The following is a 6,000-nucleotide window of genomic DNA, read 5'->3' on the forward strand; positions in this document are numbered from 1 at the left end:
CTTCCATACTTGTAGATTTATATTGAGATGGGAAATGAAACTCTGATGCATTTGCTGTTGTTTTTGAAAGCTACACCCCATTCACCAGCACTGCTCCAAGACATCAGCAATTTGTGGGATAAAAGTGTGGCTACACCTGGGCAGCAACTGATAGCAAGTGGAGAAAGAGGCATGGGGGCTCTGTTATCTGCTTGCCTTCCTATTGCACAACTGCTTCACAGACAGACAAAAGACTGTCAGTGTAGCATCCAGAGTGCCCCATGCAGGATAACTGTCTGCATGCATGCAGGGAAATTTGAGTCTGAGGGCATCTGTAAGGCCAAAAGCAGGCAGCCTGGGCATGTGAGTTGCTGCACAGCCTCATTGTCCCTCCAACTCCTGTGAAAAACTTTACAAACACTTTCCAAAAGCAGCTTCATGTAAGAGGCAGAGAGGCAGGTTAACCAAAACAAAGGGATATCCTTTAAATCAATCCAGTGTTGTATTTCTGGGAAGCTCTTTAAGCCATGCAGGAAATCTCCACCATGTTGGCTGACACATCATTACAATAGATTTTTCCCATCGCCCATCTTCTTCCACGTTCTTATGAATGCCTTTTACCTGCACATGTGCAGGAAAAGTGGTGCAGCAGCGCTACATGCATCCAGTTAAGCTCTGACTTCTCAACGGGAGCCTCAAAAGCAATCTCAGCAACCATTTGTTCTGACCCAGACAAGTGTGGATGGGGTTGTGTGTTTTTCACTTTCCCTGTGATTAACATATCAGAAAACAGGACCAAAGTATTACCCGCCTAAGCTTATACTTTTACCTGGGTGTATCTTACCTGATGTAAGACAGGCTGCTTTACATACTCCTTATAGAGACTGGTGATGTTTCCAAAGGAGAACAGACAACCCTAGAGGGAAAGATCATGGCTTTTTGCTTCACTCTGCTGTTGTAGTAGTCAGGAAAAGGTAGGCCTGAGTTTGTTTTAGGAGGAAAACTACACATCCAGATACAAGACTTCACACTTGTGAGGCCAGATGAAGTTAGAAGAAAGGAACCGAAGGAGTGGGGAAAACTGATGCTGGACTCATCACTCAGATTCAAATGATGAAGAATATTTTTATCTATGTTTGTATTACTTATAGGAACTGAAATGAAATATTTGTGACTTTTTCTGATGCTACCAGGACATTCTTGGAAGAGGAAAACATTATTGAGGTGTTACCAGTGTGTTTGTAAGATTTAACTGAATAATGTGGAGAGAACTTCCAAGGCCTTTGTCTTCCAGATAATTCAGATTATTTTGTTTCCTTTTTGGCAGTATTACAGGAAGATGGGAGAGGAAGTGCTACAATGTCAGCTGGGTTGTATATGTCTGTCTGCACAGGAGCCTCTGGTGACAAAAAGGTCGTGAAATATCCAAACCGAGAGTTTCCTTCTTTTTTCTTTCTTTTTTTTTTTTTTTTCCTTTTCTTTATTTTTTTTTTTTCATAATATGTAGTATCTTATTTGTGGTGGACTTTGAATACATGTTTTTGTAAAATTTCCCTGGAAACCCCTCACAGATTTTAGATTTGAAATAAACTGTTTGCAACTATGTACAACAGGTATATTTGGTATGCATCCCACACTTCTCTAGAAGAAGATTCCAAATCTTCCAAATATTTTGGGGAATAACCTCACCTCCAAGAACAGCAAGCCAATGACAACATGAAAAACAGATGCCTGAACTCCAAAGGCACTTTCAGAATGATCACCAGTCCTGTCAGTAATCTCAAAAGTGGGAAGGAGATAATTTTGACAGTCATTGATAATAAAAGCAGTTGGAAGAACAAAAGGCATTTTAAATCAGCACGTCACCACAGCTCCCTTATTCCCAACATTAAAATAATTGGTGTGATGCATGTATCACACAAAAAAGAGGTGAAACAGACCCCTCTGACAGAATTTTCCCTGCAGCTTTGGTCTATACCAATTACATAACATTTCTTCTCTTAACAGGTCTAGCTGAAGAAAACTCATGGGCCAGAGTAGTAATCAAAACCATTTGGTGGATTGCCCAGTTCACCTCGCTCAGCCAGGATGTACTCCTTTACATCCAGGGCATCGAGCCAATGTCTTTGCTGGTTTTAATAGCTAACATCAACAATAGAGACTTTGCTGGAGAGCTCAGGGGCTCTGAGTTCACAAAGACTTTCCCAAAATTTTCAGTAGGCAAAGGCACAAAGAAGGTGTTTTCCCCACCTGGGAAAAAGCAGCAGAGAAGCTCATAGGACCACTTGCTTTTGCTCCTGCCTCAAAACAGCAAGTGCCCCTGCAGCCTGAAGTGCCCTGTACATGACCTGAAACAAGTCATTTAATCCATCTGTGCTTTGCTTCCACATCTGTAAACTGGAGATAATCCTTCTGCACTTCTCCAGTCAGCTTGGAAGATAAATTTGTTAATTCTTGGGTGCTGCTCAGTACTTTGACAAATTGGGCTCTCTGCATGCAAGCACTTACAAAAAATTTCTGCTCCTGAAGCAACCCTTCTTCTATCTGACAGCTGAAAGATATAGGTTTGAACATACTAATCCACTGGGCCTTAAGACTTTAATCCTCCAAAGTCACCGTAGTGATTATTATGCCTGGTTGAGCATCAGAACTGAACAAACAAATGCTGAATAAAGTTAGCCTGCCAAAAGATTTCATTTCAGACATTTAGGTTTTGTTGGGGTTCCCACCCCCCAACCCCCATCCCCCCAGCTCTCTGAAGAAAAAGAAAACAAGATGATTGAACATCAAGACAGCCGCCAGACTTGGTTTTTACCACAAATACCGTGAAACAGCAGCCATGGAACTCAAACCTCAACCATCTCGCTGTGGTGAGGGAGGCAAGAAAATGAGCAAGAACAAAGAGAAGCAGAGCATTTGAGGACAGAGGAAGCTGTGATAAAGGTGGTCTTGGTCAGATTCGTTAAAGCATTGGGCATCTTCACAGGCAGCAAGCTGTAGCACAAGGCTGGTGCATGGTTAACCTTAGTTGTCACTGTATATACACAGCAGTGATCAGAATCATGCTGGCAGTGTGTTTCCTTCTACTTATTTTTGTTTTACCATTTACTTTGAACTAAGTTTGCTTTAGTGTCCTGAAGAGATGCACAGCGAGAAAAATGTTTTAAAAATAGACTGTGAAAATTTTGTCCCTGTGAAGAAAATAATACTATGAGATGGGCAGATCTTTGAGTGAGTCTTGTTTGATCCCCAGAGGTGTAATGAGGTTTGGACGGATTGTGTGTGAGCCATATTATCTGTCTGATGATTGTGACCATAGAAATATATAACCAGACCATGAATGACAATTGATTTCCTATATCTCTGCATATACCTTCCCCATACTATCTTGCCAGTTATTACTAGTGCTTTGTATAAATCTCATCACTCACTTTTATAGGTCTATGAAATAGGGTGATATTACAAATTGTAATTGAAAAGCAAATATTTTAAAACATAATTCTCTGGAAATACAATACCATTATTCAGGAGAAAGCATTCTGTAGCAACCAGTCAAGCATTTAGAAAATACAAATCACCATGTATGTTTAACGCTAGGACTAAGTGAGTAACAGTCTTAGGTTGAAGAAATTTTGTCATCCAACCTGATACCTATAGGAACGTGTACTCACCATTTGCTTTTAACTTGGCAGTATTACTTTGAGATTCAACACTAACTTTGCATTTGTGGGTGGATCTAAGGTTTACAAGTTTGGTGTGATTCTAATCAGCAACATACTGTTCAAGTACTATTTATGAGAACTTGTTGATATGGAAAATGGGGCTGGAAATATTGTAAAAACACACTCAGTCTGGTATGGAAACAATTTCCAAGAAGCTATTTTTGAGCAATTTCCACTTCTTGTCTTGCCCTTAAACAGGAAGCACTAAGAATCATAACAGTAACTATGTTTAAGTTCCTAAGCTTTCTAAAACCTTGGAAACAAGTTAAAGTTTCTGGCATAGCTACTGGGAGATCCTTATTTAATTCAGATAAGTTTTACCATCCTCATCTTATGCTTTCCTGACCAAGAATATCTGTAAATTCAAAGGTGTTTTCAGCAGAAGGGTTTTATAGAAATCAAAGACTACATTCTTGTCTGTGACAATCCTTTGGTAGCAAAGATTTCTATCAGTTCTCCACAGTTGGAGAATTTGGCTGAGAGGTCCTTGTCTAATGGTTTCTTCAACATATAACTACATGAATCACGATGTTTGCTAATGTCCCAAAGCTGCAAAGAGTTCTCCAGCAAATTAATCTCCTCATTTGTAAGTGCTCAGGATTTTACTTCAGGACAGGATGGACATTTGTTCAGACTAATAGAAGGAACTCTGCATTGTGCTTCAAATGTACAGCTAGTCCAGGCGAGTGGCAGTAACACTGTGAGTGTGATGTGTTTGTCTTATCTGTCCTTGGCTGATAATAAAGGAACAGACATACGGTGAGAAGAATATTTGTTACACAGAGAAAAAAAAAAAAAAAAAAAGACAAGAAAAAAAAAGAAAAAAAAAGCTGCAACTTTCCTTTTGTCAGATAAGGGAAAGGAGTAAAAAAGCCCCATCTTGCACCTGAAATTACTATTAGCAGGAGAAAAGTAAGAAAAGGCACTTTTTCACCTTTCATATCTCTCCAATCACTCAGCATGTCCTACTTGTTTTACTGGAGAAATCATTTTGTCAACTAATTGTGTTTATATAACAATAGCTGATGAAGCACATGGGAAGCTGAGCTACATGGTCACTGCCCTTGCGCCTGCCCAGGGTGTCCACTGCATGCAGGCAGCCTCACAAGCCTTCCCTGCAGAGCCGATGGCTATTGGTGACATTCGCGGACCTCTTTTTGGTTTTGGTTGGTTTTTTTTTTTCTTTTGTGGGGGTGTGTGTAGTTAATTTAAGATATAAACTGGGAAGGAACTTGTTACCATGAGGGAGGAAAAATATATTATAACCTTTGGGGAAGTGTTTTCTGTGGTCCATATCTCAAAGTCATAAAAATTACTCTGATTGATATGCATGAGAATTGAACCCGGCCAGCAACATTTAAAACAGCAATCTCCTCTTTTTCTTTTGCCCTTCTCTCTTTTCCCCTTCTCTTGACAATGAATCCATTTTCTCCAAATGTCTTCTCTTTAATCCCTCCTTGTTTAGTTCAAAGGTATGGGCAGATTTGTGCTTTATTTAGGAGAAAGCATTTCATTTAGGTGATGGACTTTGGTAAAAAGGCAAAACTATAATTTTTTTTTAAACTGCAAAGAATTATTAAGAAACATTGTACAAAACATGATTGTATGCTAGATAAATGAGTTCAGATGATCAATGTCGGCATAGTTTTACAAAAGGAAAAACAAAGATAGATGTATCTTGCTGAAAAAGACCTCAGAAAAGCTGACTGAGAAAGGACCCTAAGAACTGAAGTAATCCCTTTTCCCTTTCTCTGCTTTTAAATATTTACCCCAAGTCACTGTGGATAGATTGCAATGATGAAACTATATATGCCTCACAGTGCCATCGCCTTAGTTAGCTGAGAACACGCAAGGGCTGAAAGTAACACTTATTGTCTTCTGCTTGCTGTAAGGGACAACAAATATCTGTACAGACATACACACACATATACGTATACGTATGTGTGTGTGTGTGTGTATATACATACACGCATGCAATTATTGGTTCTTTGATGTAAAACAAGATGTTTTAAACCCCCAGGAAAGGACGCTTCCTCCAGATACGCACACTTTTCAAGACAGAGGTTTAGGTGATGGTGCAGAATGAGGATGGGAGGAATGCTGTTTGGCACCTGCTTTCTGCACAACTGAACAACAGGATTTCTTAGTGCCATGAGACACTGTAGAACATTTCAGAAACAGTAAAAATCTGCAATGAGGATGCTTCTGCTGGAATTTGAGTGCTCAGCATAGAGAAGTCAGAAGACTTTGGGCAGTGCGGGATGAAGTAAGCCTTTAATTACCAAAGCTTTTCAGAATT

The sequence above is a fragment of the Falco naumanni genome, chromosome 6 (assembly GCF_017639655.2).
Source record: "Falco naumanni isolate bFalNau1 chromosome 6, bFalNau1.pat, whole genome shotgun sequence".
Lineage (NCBI taxonomy): Eukaryota > Metazoa > Chordata > Aves > Falconiformes > Falconidae > Falco > Falco naumanni.